This window comes from Cnephaeus nilssonii (genome assembly GCF_951640355.1).
Source record: "Cnephaeus nilssonii genome assembly, chromosome: 2".
Classification (NCBI taxonomy): Eukaryota; Metazoa; Chordata; class Mammalia; order Chiroptera; family Vespertilionidae; genus Cnephaeus; species Cnephaeus nilssonii.
Genome location: NC_137073.1, coordinates 47,656,821 through 47,672,588, shown reverse-complemented (window position 1 = coordinate 47,672,588; position 15,768 = coordinate 47,656,821). Strand labels below are relative to the sequence as shown.

At 42.4% G+C, this 15,768-nt stretch overlaps 1 protein-coding gene across 1 annotated transcript in view; it reads right to left on the bottom strand.

Annotated features, from left to right (window-relative positions):
- Positions 1 to 1,820: 1,820 nt before the first annotated feature.
- TICAM2 (TIR domain containing adaptor molecule 2) overlaps positions 1,821 to 15,768 on the bottom strand; it is a 42,981-nt gene continuing 29,033 nt past the window's right edge. The window contains exons 4-5 of the transcript XR_013814749.1: positions 6,294 to 6,450; positions 1,821 to 2,827 (exon numbers count right to left, since the gene is read on the bottom strand). The gene's annotated coding sequence lies outside the window, so the exon portion shown is untranslated. The remainder of the gene's footprint in view (positions 2,828 to 6,293; positions 6,451 to 15,768) is intronic.

Here is a 15,768-nt window from a genome sequence, read left to right as displayed (position 1 = left end):
TTTATTGCCCTGAATAATACAAAATGAGGAGGCAGCAACTTGATCACCAATTTCAGATAATGGGATCATTCAGACAATGATCCCAGCCACGTTTTTCTCTTGACACTGTCTCCTACTTTGGTATGGTTCTATCATTTTACTCATCACATTTTTACAAACTACAAATCTTGTGTCATAAAGGTATCTGTTTTTTTTTTCCTCTCTTATCTCATTTCCTGAAGTTTTCAGGGCTCTAACTCTAGCTCTGTAGGAGCAATGGGTGAGAAAGACTCTGCAGAGTCTTAAGAATCAACGTCTACCTATTGGTAGCCTCCTCCCTCACATCCCAACCCAGCCCACCCAATATTGTCCAGCAATTCTAGCATAGAAGCCCAAAGTTTCTTGGAGAAATGGGGATGCATTTGGTAGCTCAGTGCAGGGAATCTGTCCTGAGGAATTTTTTATAGCTTAGAAGAGTTTCTTCGGTGTGAGACAGATGAAGGAGACCAGAGTCACCTCAGATATGAGACCGCTGTCAGCAGTACTATCCTGTCATACATAAAGAACAGCTGGGCCCAGCCGGCATGGCTCAGTGGCTGAGCATCAACCTAGGAACCAGGAGGTCACAGTTCGATTCCCTGTCAGGGCACATGCCCGGGTTCTGGGCTCAATCCCCAGGGGGGCATGCAGGAGGCAGCTGATCAATAATACTCTTCTCATTGATGTTTTAATATATTTCTCCCTCTTCTTTCCTCTCTCTGAAATCAACAAAAATATATATATATTTTAAAAATAACAGCTAGAAATGATCCTTATGTACTGACGACCTTGGCTACAGCTTCAGCCTCAGTCCTTCTTTCTGTCCATGCCCCTGACTGGCTGCCCATGCTTTTGTGGGTGTCCATCCAATCACCAAGAAATAGCTCCAACCTCACCATAACTCCTTGGCCACAGCCCAGTCATCCTAATGAGTCCAGAAACCATCCAGCCTCAACATCTATCCATCTTATATAATGTTTATCAAATATTGCATTGCCTGATGACCACATCTCTCCCAAACACCTTACCACCACATCTAGGCCATCATGAGTAAGCCAGATCAGGGCAGTTTTCATCCAATCACCATATAATAAAAAATCCATCTCTACTTGCTATTGCAGAATGGGCCTCCACATTAATGTTTTTTCGAATATGGTTCACAGATCTGAAGCATAAGAACCACCTAGGTAACTTGTTTAAAATGAAGATTTCTGGGACACATCCCAGTAATGAAGGTTCACTAGTTTTGATGTGAAACATGAGTCTGCATTTTTAATAAATCCTAGAAGTGATTTTTATGCTCATAAGAACCATGGTCTATAGGTCCCTGTCCTCCAACTTTCTAAAGAGAAGGTGACATCACGGGTGTGTATCCCAGCCATGTTTCCTTCAATGACATTAGTGTTTGCTCAGTAGGACACGTTGGGTAGAAAACCCAAGAATGCTCTAGAGCTCTTTAGCCCAAGGATATGGCTTTATGGCTGATGTATCACCCTACCAATGTTGTGGGATTTGCCAACCTGGTTGACAGTCTTATGAGACACACCACAAATGAGGAACCATGATGTTGAGTTTTCTGACATCGCCCAGACTGATGTGAGATGAGGCAGGCTCTTGTCAATTACAAATATGAGACCCCACCCAAAGTCTTAGGAGCCACACTTTATTAGGAGAGTCAGATGGCTTCTATCCCAGTAGTCCATTTAGATCCCCTATTGCCACCCCAACCTGGGTTTAGGGCACTCTAACCCCCTCTCCCAGCCCTGAGGACAATGCTCAGACACCACTCCAAAGTCCCTGTTGGCCAGGCCTAAACACTCAAATGACCTTCTTGTGCCTTACTTTTTAAAAAAATTTCTGGTGCCCAGGAAATACATGTTGCTTTCACAGCCTTCACTCCTTCTGTGTTTTCACATCGGCCTCAGTTGCAGACTCTACTTCAAAGCAAGAATGCAGCCCTGGGGTACCAGCCATTTTTAAAATGCTCTCACCCAGGAGCTCCCCTCCACCTCCTGGGACACTCACCTTGAAGGCCATCTTCTTCATGCCTAGGGATGAAGCATCATTGCTGATCCCATCTCTGCCAAGGTGACCACCACACATTCCAGAGCTGTTTCAACATCTCCTCGGTGCTCACAGCTCGAGAAACCTCTTGCCATTTGTCCTCCTAGTGAAATCCACGATGTCCTAGTGTGGATTTCTGTAAGGTGATTCAACTCCACCTCGTTACCTATCCTTCTGATTTCCTGAGCATCTAGTGACCGTGTCCACTGATTTTGTGCCTCCCACTCCTTCTTTAGGTCCTTTCTACATGGCCCCAGTGTGTTTCACTGCTGACCCCTCTCTGAAAAGGCCAGTACTGCAGCCGAGTCACTTTCTGGTGATCCCAATGCTACTAGGTAGGTCTCATGCTAAGTCTCAGCCTCTCTTCATGCCTCATCAGGCCAGAGTAGCCCACCACACTTACAATCCAATCTTGATTTAGGATCCCCAGTCAGAAGGGGATAAGACCCACATTGTCAGTTTTGTGAAGCTAAACTCTTATGGAGTGCCCCTGAGGAACTGTCTGGAGTCTTACGTTGATGGTAGATTTGTGTTATAAGCATAAGGTTCTTCCCTTGAGAAGTAGAGATGAAATCCTCAGGTACAGACTGGTGGATGTATCCTTGAAGCGGAATACTGCTGTGTTCAGCACAATCCTATTTAGGCTCAGTTCAATCCATTTTCCATGATTTATTTTATTTTGGCTATATCAGTGTTTTCCATACCTTTTGGACAGGCTTCAATTCCTTAGTCTAGGGCACCCAACCTAAGAATACAAAAAAAAACAAAAAAAAAAAAACCCTCATCTTCTAGGCCTCTATTCAAAGTAACCCTCTTGGTCATTTGTAGAAGACAGGCATATTTCATGCATCCATTCATTTACTGATGCATTCAATCACACATTCTTTCAACACGTTTTCTGCTGACTCTGCTCTGCCCAGTGAGGAGGCCTGGGAATACAGGGTGTGTGAGCAAGGTCATGCTGAACGTGTCCTCCTGCAGCATCTGAAGCATCTCACCTGGACTGGGCAGTGGGGTAGGGACTGGGGCTTTCCAGAGGCAGTGATAATTATGCAGAAGTCCGCACAGATGAAGAGGTGATATGAAGAAAGTTCTAGGCAGAGGGAAAGACTCAGAGGCAAGAGAATGCCTGGCAGCTAAAGAACTGAAGTTCCATATGGTTGAGAAATAACTTGCAATGGGAAGTGGTGAGAAATAAAGGCAAAGTTTTGAAGGAGTCAGGTCATGGAGTATCTTAGAAAGCCATGTAAAATAATTGAACTTGATGTCATACAGCTTTCCTCAGGTGGAATTCAAACTTGAGCCAATGGGGCAGGGCCAGGTGTGGCATAAAGAGTGCCAAGTAAAAACCAACTTCTGCTTTTACAGATAGAAAACTGGACATGATGCTGGAAACTAGCTCAGTCACTGGCTCCCTAGCCAAGGGGCTTTCCTGAGGACAAGTCTTTACCTAGATCTCCAGGTCGGCCTTCTGGATCAGTGAGTAAAAAAAGCAATATATCCATGTTCCATCTCCCTCTCAACAACAGCAAAACAAACAAACAACAGCACACACCCAAACTCTAATGCAGTGCATCTATTCAGTAGGCTCTGGCACTAGAACCCCATATTTTTCCTGCCGAGAAGAGCCCTACCTGTTAAAGTTCTGTCTCATCTGCCCTCAGAATAAACAATAATATCCAGAGTGTTTGTTTTATTTTAAGTAAAACCATCAACCTGGGTCCCTTAGCTCCAAAAATATAACTCATGTCTGAGTCTGAGTCTATTTCTATGTCAGGTACCTAGCTGGACCTTGGGCAGGAAGACTTAGCCTCTGCCCTACTTCACAGACCAAACCTGACTCAGGCAGGCAAATCCAAATGTCCTTACTCATCAGAACAACAAGAGCTCCCGACCTTGAGGAAAGGATGTGTCAGCTGAGACCTGAAGGAGGTGGGGAAGTTGTAGCCAGACATTGAGGAGGGAGATGAGGTTCCAGGCATGTGGAATATCCCATGTGAAATCCTGAAGGGAAAGAGGGGCATGGCGATTCAGAGGTCGCATCTGAGGGTTCTAGTGCCGATCAAGGGTTTCCTAATCAGTACTTGCTGCTGCTGACAGTAACAGTGAGCATTTATTTAGTGTTTCTGTGTGTAAGGAGCTGTGCATAAAAGCTTTAGGATTGTTACTAAATTGTTATCAAATTTTCCTAACAAACACTGTTAAGTACTATTACACAGATGGGGAAACCAAGGGGTCAAAGGTCGAGTAACTTGAGCAAAATCACATGGTTCGTCAGTGACAGGTGGAATTGGTATCTAGACAATCTGACTCTAGAACTTAATCTCCTAACCATTGTGCTTCACAGCCTCCCCACTACATTTCCTCTGTAAGGGGTGTTTGCTTTCCAGGCTGCCACAACCCTAAGTCCCCAAGTGCTGGAGTTGAGCTTCTGCTTACAGTTGCCTCCTGGAAGGGTTCCCACCCCTCTGGGACCTGCCCGACAATCTTCAGGTGGCAGGCCTGCCCCTCTGTTGCTGGGGAAATATCAATGAGAATGGGCCCTCCACCTTGGTCCTGCTCATAGTTTATATCCTCAGCTATTTCTTTCATTGCTTCCTATCTGCCTTCTCACCATTCCTGAATCCTAGACTCCTGCTCCCTGAATTCACTGCCCATTTGTAAACTTATTTGCCCTTTAGATCTGACATGTGACCATGTGCCACTGGAACATTGTGGATGGCTCATATTGATTATGGTTTGCGCTTACCCATTTCATGCTAATGTTTCTGGCTCCTTTGAGTAAACACCTCATCCAGGAAATTCTCCTCTCTGAACCTGGCCACCTATGCGAGGCCTCCGTGAGTGTGTCCATGCTAGTGTGGGGGCTAGATGTCAGGCCTTGGTCTCTGGTCAGGGTAAATCTGGAACATTTTTGTTCCACAAGGTAAGAAGGAACTGAGGGTAGCATGAGCTGCAGGGGCCAGATGGCAAAGGTTATGGTAGAGGTAAGTACTTACTTACTTCGTGCTTTGTTACCCGCTAGCCAAATCTTTATTGAGCATCTATTTGTATAAGTACAGTGCGAGGCATTAGAGATTTCATCTCTGTTCATATGGAGGGTAACCTACGTTCACTGGTTGCCTACCCAGTAAGCAACCCTCTCTCCACTCCCTAACAGCACCCAGACCTCACTATTGAGAATTCTCCTTCTCTCATTCTGTATTAGCCTTGAAACTTCAGTGGGGTGGACATCACCCCCACCTCCTGCAGATGGGGAAATGGTGAAGGCCCAATTGGTCTGTGACAACAAAAGTGGTTGTATGACACAGTCCTTCAGGTGTGCTGTGGTGTGCCATGTAAAATAATTGAACTTATACTGGAAATCAATTTGGCGATTTCTGGTACATCTGATGATAAAAAATAAAAATAAAAATAAAAGTTTGGAAACGCTGCCATCATTTTGCCATGATAAAGAAATCCAGGCAGGATGGAGCTGACACAAAAATGTAAACCCAGCCAACAGATCACAGAGCATAAATCAAATTGTCCTGAAGTTCACTCTACTTGTGGAATTTTCATTTACATAATTCAATAAATCTCCTTTAACTTTACAAAAATTTGAGTTGAGTTTTCCATTGCTTAAAAACTTAAAACCTAACTGATGTATGGAGCTTAAATCTCAAGACCCAGGAACCATTTTCCTTTCTTTGGATAACAGCACTCATTGGTTTTGTGTTCGATTTCAGGAAAATGCTTCTAAGGGAAGATATTGTGTCCTTCTTCCTCTTGTGTGTGGCTGAAAAACAGCTGTATGGCTAAAGCTGGAGCAGCTACATGGGGCCATGAAGTAGAAGTGGACTGAGGAAGATGTAGGAGTTTGGGTCCTGAGAAGAAACATGCAAGCCAGAGACTACATAATTCTGGATTTCCTTTACCTGAGAGAGAACTAAACTTCCTTTTATATCATACTCTTATATTGGAAATCATTTGGGAATTTCCGGCACATCTGATGATAAAAAAATAAAAAGAACCTTTTCCCAAGGGATTTTCAGCAGGGAGAATAATCCTGAAGCTGCTGGGTGCCACCACATGAAGCAAGCCTACCAGAAATCAACATACATGAAGGAGATGTGGACAGACACCACGACTAGCCTGATGGCATTGCCTAAGCCCCGGAATCATGCAATTTCAGGCAGATCTCCTCCAGCCAGTATCACTGGGTTGCTTACCTCCAGAATTGTTGAATGCTGCTCCCTAAAGTCAGACTCCATGCTAATCCTGTCCCAGCCACGCAGATATGTGAGCCAATATATCCCTCCTCCCACTTTTCTTTTTGTTTTTGCTTCAGCCAGTTTCAGTAGCGTTTCATTCGCTATCAAAAGATTTCTGAAAAAGAATAACAAATAGGCAATATATACAAACTGAGACGAGCACTGGGAAGGAAAAACACAGGATGTTTTTGAGAGAGTATGAGAGGGGGCCTGACCTATTTTCAGCGCTCAGGGTAGGCTGCTCTGAGGAAAGGACGCTTGATAAGAAAGCTAGAGGGGAAGCGGTTACCGGTAACTAGTGGCGATGAGTAGAGCAGGGAGAAGGAGTGGTCCAAATGGAAGTAAATACCAGTCACTAAGAGCCCGGTGGGTGTGAGGTGAAAAAAGAACTCAGTGCACTTGTGAGAGTGAAAGAAAGCCAAACCATGCATAGCATAGTACACGAGAGAGTCTGGGCTGGACAGGCTGCAGAGCAGGCAGGGGCCAGACCAAGCAGCTGCAGAACTGCTCGCAGTGTCCAGACTCCTGATGGATGCAAAGTAGCTCTCACCTGGCAGAGAAATAACTTGGCGGTGGATGTAGCAGTGGTGCTGCCAGGGGGCAGACGCGTTTAAAGACTGTCCCATTGCCGGTTTGGCTTAGTGGATAGAGCGTTGGCCTGCGGACTGAAGGGTCCCAGGTTCGATTCCGGTCAAGGGCATGTACCTTAGTTACGGGCACATCCCCAGTAGGGGGTGTGCAGGAGGCAGCTGATTGATGAGAGTCATCGATGTTTCAAACTCTCTATCCCTCTCCCTTCCTCTCTGTAAAAAATCAATAAAAAATATTTTTTTAAAAAGATTGTCCCATTAACCCTCCCAGACTCAGGCATTCATGTCCTAACAGTTGCTCTTGCCTCCTCCAACCAATTTCCCACTCAGCTAGCCAGAGAGAAAAGCATACATATCCAGCTACTCTTCTAAATTCAGTGGCTTCTCACTGCTCTCCCGAAGAAGTCTACAGATTTTAATGTGGCTTACAGGCCCTCCAGGATCTGGCCTGTACCTGCTGGACATTTCTCATGCTTACCATTCTTCTCCGCGCCTCCTCACCCGCCATCTTGGTCCTGCAGTTCCGCCTCTGTGTCACACACTTGCTCATCACTTGGCTTCAGGCCTCACAATGCCTTTCCAGCGAATGCCCACTTAACCACGCTGCCTTAGGCCTCCACTTAAATATCCTTCACACCTTCCCAAACTCTGAAAACTAACGTGGGTCTCCCTAATATGTATTCCCATAGGTCCTTGCTCCTCGCCATTATCAGGCCTTGACTACTGTCTGCTAATCTGTGAGCTCCACGGGCCTGTGCTCCATCCTTTTCTGTTTCCTAGTGTCAAGCAGTAGTGCCAGGAACATGGGAAACATGCAGTAATTATCTGTTTAATATTCTTCGTGCTCTAGAAGGTGGGGTGGGGGTGGGGTGGAGAGAAAGTTAGAGGAAGAAAGAATTTCTACCACAATTTTCCACGTGTTGTCATGGAGTCCAGTTTCTTATCATCAACAAGAAAAATTTACACGAATGAAGAATTTCGAGGGTTCTTCCAAAGAGGACATAGGTCATTACTAGGAGGCCTTCTAATGCTAAAACTCTGCACTCTCCTTGCCTGCAAGCCTTAATCCTGTCCCTGCCACATTTTTATAATGTTCTTACATCTACTAAGCTTAGGCAGATGATAAGAGCACAGGCTTTAGCAGCAGACAATTCAGTTCAACACACATGCATTGCTTGCACTGGGTTCAAAAGAAGAGAGTCCCTCTCCTGGTGAACTTACAGTCTGGTGTAGGCAAAAGCCACATAAGCAGGTCATTTCAATTTAATGAGAAAATTATGCAGAGTGCTTCAGAGGCAACCACCACTTATAATTGTGTCTTTGGGCAAATAACAACCTCTCTCAGAGCCCCAGCTTCCCCAACTATAAAATGGGTCCACAATTCTTACTGCCAAAGGATTGCTTTGAGAACTAAGTGAGATAACATTTGTAAAATACCCAGCACAGTGTTTCACACACAGGAGGCACTCAATAAATGGTATCCATTCATTATGTAATAAGGCCAGAAGCCAGAATTCTTGTTCTATCTGTGCTGGCTAAATTTGAATGATTCTCCCACCACAAACTGAATGTTTACATAACCCTATGCACTATAGTAATTTTATCAACACACTGTAATACTTGTCCTTGCTCACAGGAGAGTGTGGACAAGAAATGATGACAATATCAGCACAAATCCATAACTGCTACTCAAAAAACACCTCAGAGAACATTCTGTGCTGACAATGAGCACGAACCGTTGTTTTAATATGTGAAGGACAAAATGTCCACATTATCACTGTAACTTCTTCCCACTAGCCCATCTTTTACTCTACTGCCAACGTTATATTTTACCTGCTGTTCCAACAACATTGACCCTATTCCCTCTATTTAGAAATATCAAAGATTTCCTCTAAGTCAGAATCAGACTCATAATTATGTCCTAAGCTTTCCCTTTCAACTGGTCCTTATCTCATGCCTGTCTGCTACAAATCATTAAACTAAATATTTTCTCTGTCTTTAGCCCATATCAGCCATCCCATGACTCTGTCCAAAGGTCCCAGTCAGGACAGCCTTGCGTGGAAGTAGTCTCCAAGGCTGTATGATTGAAACGCGCCCCCACCCCCCACCCCCACCAAAGAGTCTTCCATATGCTGGTCACTGAGATTAGGTTTTGGGTACTTATGCAAATGCAAATGAGATTTGGTTAGCTTTTTCTTATTGATGAGATTTGACTATTCTAGAGAATCCCTGGTTTCAAGAAATGCTAGTGGACTTTGTTTAAAGCATTTACTGTGTTGTCCTGGCCGGTTTGGCTCAGTGGATAGAGCGTGGGCCTGTGGACTGAAGGGTGCCAGGCTCGATTCCTGTCAAGGGCACATGCCCAGATTGTGGGCCCAATCCCTAGTAGGGGGAGTGCAGGAGGCAGCCAATCAATGATTCTCTCTTATCATTGATATTTCTCTCTCTCCCTCTCTTCCTCTCTGAAACCAATAAAAATGTTTTTTTTTAAAAGCATTTACAAAAAAAAAGCATTTATTGTGAACTTTTCTCTCAGTTCTTTTTACTCCATTATTGATATAATCATCTATCAGATGACCATTCCCAGTGGATGCTCCTTCTTTTTAGAAGTCATCATCTTAGAAGTATAAGCTCACTGCTAGAGGAGCAACCCATAATTGGGTGGTTAATATCATTAAAAACTATTTTATTAGTTTTATTAGGGTTATGCTTATCAGGAGATCATGTGTATACATAGATTCCTATGTATCTGCCATGAATTCCTCAAGATACCTGAAATGTGGGCTACACACAAAAATCCAGTAATTGTTACAGTAGCATTATTCTAATAATGACACTCACCCAGAGGGCAAGAACCAAAAGCCAAGAGAGAGAAACCAAAAGCGAGTGAAGCAAAGAGTGAGGGAGAAATAATCCCAAGCCTTGAAACCTAATGGAGTCGGCCCAACTGGGTATCAAAACTGTTTTGGACTGATAATTCCTTTGTACCTTCCATTGACTCCCTTTCTGAACTGAAATGCTGTAACTGTTAGCGTATGCCAGTCCCACCATTGGAAGTTGGAAGTGAGGGGACAGGTAACTGGTCTCTAGTTTCACAGGTCTACAAATGGAGAGGAATTGTGCCCAGGAGCCTCATCAGTGCCTGACTTATGTGATGATATTTTTACTTTTGAGCTGATAATATTTAGATGAGATTTTCTACTTTGAACTGATGCTATATAGGGATAAGGCCCTTGGGAAGTTTGGAGGAGGTACATGTATTTTGCATGTGGAATAGGCATAGATGGCTGGGGTTCAGAGGGTGGACTGAAGTAGTCAGAATTCTACCCCAATGTCCCTCAGTCCTGTATAATCACCCCCCTTTGAATGTGGGTGGAACCTGTGAATATGATGAGATATCATTCCTAGGATTGTGTCACCTTTAATTTCAAAAGGGAGATTATCCATCTAGGCCTAATCTAATTATGTGAGCCTTTCACAGGAGAGAGTTTTCTCTGGCTGGTGGAAGCAGAAGTCAGAGAGATTCAAAGCATGAGAGGCTTCAATGCGAGGAGATTCTCCTGCTGGCCTGGAAGGGTTCTGCTGCTGCCATGTTGCAAGAGAACCTGTGAAAGGAATGTCAGTGACCTTTGAGAGAGGAGATTTATCTCCGCTGATAGTCAGCAAGACAAGGACCTTAGTCCTACCATCACAAGGAACTGACTTCTACCAACAACCTGGATGAGGACGGAAGCAGATTCTTCCCTAGTTGAGCCTCCAGAGGAGAATGCAGCCAGCTGACACTGATTCCAGCCCTCCGCAGCATCAAGCAGGGAACCCAACTCTTGCTTTCTAGGCTTTGACAGGCAGAACCGTGAGCTAATAAATGGGTATGACTTTAAGACACGAAGTCCGTGGTGATTTTATTATGCAGCAAGAGAAAACTAATACAATTCGTAAATACATATGACTATATTCAATGTAAGTTTGCTTTGGTATAATTGAAGCCAATTATTATTCAAGTCATCAATTGCTGATTCTCTTTTTAGTTATAATAATTCAACAGCTAACAATCACATATCCCTACTGTGCTTCCAAACGCAATCAAATCACACATTTCTATTTCCCTTTAACCCCTAAGGAAATTCTAATTCATTGTGTTAATCACAGCAATGGAACTATACTAAATCAATATTCTATAGGTAGTAAGCTTCACAAGGGATTTGGGTGATAACAGAACATGTCAGGCCAAGAATGGTTGATGCAGGCAGAAGACGGGTTGGCAGGCACTGCAAATTACATGGGTGTGGGAGGCAGGCTTGAAGTCAGGCCAAGAAATGTTTTAAGGAACATATGTGAGCCCTTCAAAGGAGAGAGCCCTTCGAATGTTTTAAGGATGCAGAGCCCAGGCTAAGATATTAGAGAAACAAAGGGTCAAGGACATGAGAAAAGAGCCTGCAAAATTCAGGGATCCAAGACTAAGGCTCTAGACAAGAGTCCAGGAAAGAGACTTGCAGATTAGCAAGAGGAGACTTGAGACTAGGCTACCCAGAACTGAGCTCAGCGTGTTGAAAGGTAAATCTAAAAGAAGGAACATAAAATCCACACAGCTGGGGGGGAGGGGGGGTTTTCAACAGGTAGAAATATACTAATAAAGTAAAGGTTTTTAAAGTGTGGCTTCTATCAGCACTATGGGCATCAGTTGGGAGCTCATTGGAAATGCAAATTCTCCAGTCTTACCTGAGAACTCAGGAATCAGAAGCCCTTGGGGGTAGGGCTCAGCAATTGGTGTTTTAAAACACCCTCTGGGTCATTGTGATGTGCAGTGAAGTTTGAGAACCACAGCAATAGTGTCTTCACCCTTACCTTCCACTGACAAGTATCTCGAGAACTGCAGGACCAAGACATTAGCCTAGCTCCCTCCTTCCTCCTGAGCCTGCTTCCTCTATTTTCACATGAGAGCCTTTCTGTCAGGGCATGTGGAAGGGGAACAATGGTCAAAATGCTGTCCGTTTTGCTTTTCACTTTGGGAATGTTACGAAGTAGATTACTGTTGAGCTGCATGTATGCATATTAATTCAAGACAGGTTTATAACAGATTATAACTACAGTTGTGAGTTTATCTTGTATTATTATTTATTAATTATTGTAATATTATTCATATGAACAACTGTAAACCTACTTTTGCCCCACCCTGCATTACTGCAGGAACAAGTGTATGTGGAATATGATCTGGAAGAGAAGGGGGAAAGACAAACAGTAGTTTACTATAGACAGGCACAAAAGCAAAAGAACAAAGCCGAGAGAAAGCTCGAAGGTATATTGCTCACATGAAAAACAAAAATATTTTAGAATATAGTTTTTCTGACTGAAGAAAATGGTTTTGCAACACAAATGAAGGACATTAACATAATACACCTAGTGTGTATTATGCTAAGGGAAATTAGACAGAGAAAGACAAATACCGCATGATCTCACATATATGTGGATTATAAAAAAACAAAGCAAATGAATGAAACAAAACAAAAACAGACCCATAGATATAGAGAACAAGTTGATGGTTACCAAAGGAGAGGAGGGCAGGGGTAGGTGGGTGAAATGAATGAATGAATGAATGAATGAATGAAATAAGAAGTAAGATCCTGTCTAAGTTAAAAGCACATATATTAGGAGTGTTGTGTGTGTGAGAGAGAATTTGGTGCCTATTTTGGGTCACTTTATTATCCAAGTACTATCATTTATGAAACATTGAAAAAATAATATTTACTAAAATGCTTTCATTGTTTCCTTGACTTTTTCTTACATAATATATTGTACAACTTGTAATCCAGAATCTAATTGTAGCTTTTATCATTATTCCTAACCTTGCGTCTTTATGGTTTATTATTAGTGTGCAACTACTATTTCTAGAACTGAAACACATCAACTGAAGCTCATATATGACTTATAATATCATTCTCTGTACATTGATTAACAAGTTATTACCATGATCCTTTGTAATCTTTTGTTAAATGTAAACGAGAATAGATAAAAGAGAAACCAGGAATAGTCAAATTATTTTTTTTAAACTAAGAATGATTATTGGTATTTATTGCCAAATAATAATAATAAGTGTGGCTGAATGAAACATAAAGTAGAAACTCCTTTTTTAGAAATATATTTTTATTACAGAGAGGAAGGGAGAGGAAGAGATAGTAGCATCCTATATAATCCTATATAATAAAAGGATAATATGCAAATTGACCCTAATGGCGGAACGACAGGGAATGACAGTTGCTATGATATGCACTGACCACCAGTGGGCAGATGCTCAACACAGGAGCTGCCCCCTGGTGGTCACTGCGCTCCCACAGGGAGAGCTCTGCTCAACCACAAGCTGGGCTGATGGCTGTGAGCTCCGAGTGCAGCAGTGGTGGCAGGAGCCTCTCCTGCCTCTGTGGCAGTGCTAAGGATGTCCGACTGAAGGCTTAAGCCTGCTTCCTGCTCCCGGACTTCGAGAGGGATGTCTAACTGCCAGTTTAGGCCTGATCCCCCGGGGAGTGGGCCTAAGCTGGCAGGTGGACATCCCCTGAGGGATCCTGAACTGTGAGAGGGTGCAGACTGGGCTGAGGGATCCCCCAAGTGCATGAATTTTCATGCACTGAGCCTCTAGTCATTGATAAGAGAGAATCATTGATTGACTGCCTTCTGTAAATCCCCTACTGAGGATTGAGCTCAGAGCCCGGATATATTCCCTGACCCAGAATCGAACCAGGAACTCATGGTTCACAGGTCAACACTCAACCACTGAGCAACACCTTTTTTTCTTCTTTCATACCAGGATGAAAGATATGGCCAGTCTGAGACACACCCTTCTGAGGAAATATGTTCCTGCTATTGTTGGGGTACTCCCAGTCTAACTTCCTTAAATCAGCCAAAGAGAATTATAAAATTTCCATAATGTTAATCATTAAAAGGAACAACAGAATTTCTCTCCCTTTATATTAAAACCATTTTCTTCAGTGAAAAACTATATTCTAAAATATTTTTGTTTTTCATGTGAATTTCAAAACACAGCATTACATATAGAAAATAATGTGTGCATCTTACAGTGTTGCACTTTGCATTGAGAAAAAACAACAACAAATATGACAGTGCCTGACATTCAGAAGCTTGCCTTACCCTCACAATTAGGCCATGTTATTCTCCTACTAGACATAAACCATCTCACAGAACATTATGTTTTTCTTTTTAGACTGTATTTTGTTTATTTCTGCTCTGATCTTTATTTCCTTCCTTCTACTCACTTTTGGCTCTGTTTTTCGTTTTTAAGTTCCTTTAAGTGTAAAGTTAAACTGTTTATTTGAGATTTTTCTTGTTTCTCAAATAGGCCTGTAATGCTATAAATGTCCTTCTTAGGACTGCTCTCACTGTGTCCCATAGATTTTGGGTTGTTTATTCTCTTTTTCATTTGTTTCAAAGTATCTTTTTATTTCTTCATTGATCTCGTTAACCCATTCATTACTTAGTAACATGTTATTCAGCCTCCATGTCTGTGTGTGTTTTTCAGGTTTTTTTTTTCTTGTGATTGATTTCTAATTTCATACCATTGTGGTCATAGAAGATGCTTGATATGATTTCAATCTTTTTTAAACTTACTGAGACTTGTTTTATGTCCTAACATGTAGTCTATCCTAGAAAATGTTCCATGTGCACTTGAAAAGAATGTATATTCTTCTGCTTTTGGGTGAAATGCTCTGAAGATATCAATTAAATCCATCTAATCTAGTGAATCATTTAAGGCCACCATTCCCTTGTTGATTTTCTGAATGGAACATCTATCCATTGATGTTAACGGAGTGTTAAAATCCCTGACTATAACTGTATTATTGTTGATCTCTCCCTTTATATCCATCAAGATTTGCTTTACATATTTAGGTACTCCTATGTTGGGTGCATAAATATTTACAAGGATTATATATATCCTCTTGTTTGGTTGCTTCCTTTATCATTATGTGGTATCCTTCTTTGTCTCTTACTATAGCCTTTGTTTTTAAAGTCTATTTTGTCAGATATAAGTATTGCTATCCCAGTTTTTCTTTTTTAAAACAATAGGAATCAGGCTTGACAACAGCCCATTTTAAAATTTAATTTTAGAGAGAGGAAGGGAGGGAGAGAGAGAAAGAGTAAGACATGGATTGGAGGGAGAAATATTGAACATTTGCCTCCCATATGCACCCCGACCTGGGATCACACCCGCAACCTGGTTATGTACCCTGACCAGGAATTGAACTCACCACCTTTAGATGTACAGGATGACACTACAACCAATTGAGCCACATCAGCCAGGGCCCTTTTCTTTCTTTCCATTTGCATGAAGTATCGTTTTCCATCACTTTACTTTTAGTCTATGTTTCATTCTGAAGTGAGTCTCCTGTAAATAGCTTATATATGGATATTGTTTTCTTATCCATTCAGTTACCCTGTGTCTTTTGATTGGAGCATTTAAGCCATTTAAAGTTAAAGTTAATTATTGATAGGTACATATTTATTGCCATTTTATTCTTTTAACTATGTTCCTCTGAGATCTTCTTTTTCTTCTCTTTCTCCTTCTTCTTAAAGAAGACCCTTTAACATTTCTTGTAATACTGGTTTGATGGTAACAAACTCCTTTAGCTTTTTCCTACCTGGGAAGCTCTTTGTTTCTCCTTTCATCTATATATATAAAAGCCTAAGCAACCGAACAACCAAATAAACGGAACGACCAGAATGACCAGAACGACCAGAACGACCGGTCACTATGACACGCACTGACCACCAGGGGGCAGAGACTCAATGCAGGAGTTGCCCCCTGGTGGTCAGTGCACTCCCACAGCAATAGTGCC